The 2,005-nt window shown below is 47.1% G+C and overlaps 1 non-coding gene across 1 annotated transcript; it reads right to left on the minus strand.

The window, feature by feature from the left end:
* Nucleotides 1-286: 286 nt before the first annotated feature.
* LOC124723911 lies at nt 287-393 on the minus strand. Its single transcript, XR_007006572.1, has one exon. It is a non-coding gene; the product is annotated as a U6 spliceosomal RNA (small nuclear RNA).
* Between the last annotated feature and the right edge of the window lie 1,612 nt (nt 394-2,005).

The following is a 2,005-nucleotide window of genomic DNA, read 5'->3' on the forward strand; positions in this document are numbered from 1 at the left end:
AGAGGACACCATCATCATTTAACCATACAGTAAAGCTGCATGCCCTCGGGAAAAATTACGGCTGTAGTTTCCCCTTGCTTTCAGCCGTTTGCAGTACCAGCACAGCAAGGCTGTTTTGGTTAGTGTTACAAGGCCAGATCAGTCAATCATCCAGACTGTTGCCCCTGCAACTACTGAAAAGGCTCCTGCCCCTCTTCAGGAACCACACGACTGTCTGGCCTCTCAACAGATACCCCTCCGTTGTGGTTGCACCTACGGTACATCCATGGTTCATGGGGGGGTGGGGGTAAATGTGGAACGCTTCACGATCTTGCGTGTCATTCTTGCGCAGGGGCCATGCTAATCTTCTCTGTATCGTTCCCATTTTAGTATATGTACCGCCGAAGCGAGTACCCGTCACCAGTGGCATATTATATTATGTAAGACAATATATTTAGAAAGATGTTTTCTCTTTAGTGTATAAGGTTCCTCATTGAAGTGACGTATTTTTTCCCATATACACTGACGGAAAAAAAATCGCAACACCAATAAATAATTGATGTACAGAAACGAAATTGCAAGAATTCATTTGACCAGGTAACATATTTAAGTGAATGACTTTGCAAGATTACAGGTTAATGGAAGCGCTCGAAAATCCATTGCAAATGTGAAATGTTGGTTCACTAATAACCTGTGTAACCGCCAGAATGTTGACTGCAAGCATGCGAACGTACATGCATTCTGTTGTAAGGGTGCTGGATGTCAGTTTGTGGAATGGAGTTCCAGGCTTGTTGCACACGGTCGGTCAACACAGGGAAGGTCAATGCTGTTTGTGGATGACGCTGGAGTTATCGTCCGATGATGTCCCACATCTGCTCGATTGCAGACAGATCTAGTGATCGAGCAGGCCAAGGTGAAATGTTGACACACTGTAGAGCATGTTGGGTTATAACAGACCATGTAGGCGAGCGTAATCCTGTTGGAAGACATCATCTGGAATGTCGTTCATGAACAGCAGCACAACAGACGGAATTACAAGATAGACTTAAAAATTTGTAGTCACGGCGCGTTGGATAGCTATGAGAGTGCTCCTGCAGTCATACGAAATGGCATCCCTGACGAGAACTCCAGGTGTATGTCTAGTGTGTCTAGTATGCAGACAGGTTGGTGGGAGGCCCTCAATTGGCCTTCTCCTAACCTCACTGCCACCGAGGCAGAACCAGCTTTCGTCAGAAAACACAACAGACCTCCACCCTGCCCTTCAATGAGTTCTCGCTTGACACCACTGAAGTCACAAATGACTGTGGTTTGGAATCAGCGGAATGCACGCTACAGGGTGTCTGGCTCGGAGCTGGCCGTGAAATAACCGATTTGTAACAGTTCGTTGTGTCACTGTGGTGCCAATAGTTGCTCAAATTGCTGCTGCAGATGCAGTACGACGCGCCAGAACCGTACACCGAACACAATGGTCTTCCCTCACTGGAGTGCCACGTGGTCGGCTGGAGCCCCGTCTTCTTGCAACCGTACATTCTTTGACCACAGCTTTCCTTGTATGCGGTATTAATCTTCGTTCAATGCGATGCGATGCTACCTACATTACAGAAGCATCCATTACGCGTGAACCAACAATTTGTCCACGTTTCAATTCACTATGCTCCGACATAATAGATTTCTTTAATGCTGATACCTCCCATTGAGGTTATGTGGCCCCGAAAATAGTCCAACAATAAACAGATTTAAGTATTCTCTGCTGTCCTGCTTATTGAAACAAACTTAAACTAACTTACGCTCAGGACGACATACACACAGACACACATGCCCGAAGGACGACTCGACCCTCCGACGGGGGGAGCCGCGTGGACCGTCACAAGACGCCTGAGACCGCGCGGTTACCCCGCGGAACTCAAAAAAGTATTGCTCATCACCTCTTTTCGCGACGCCCAGTGCCGACGGAAGGGGTCGGGTTGTTTCCCGTTATTACAAACTGATATTTAAAGCATTATTTTGCCAGTCCTTTCCACAGAGT

Source organism: Schistocerca piceifrons, chromosome X (genome assembly GCF_021461385.2).
Source record: "Schistocerca piceifrons isolate TAMUIC-IGC-003096 chromosome X, iqSchPice1.1, whole genome shotgun sequence".
NCBI classification, from domain to species: Eukaryota; Metazoa; Arthropoda; class Insecta; order Orthoptera; family Acrididae; genus Schistocerca; species Schistocerca piceifrons.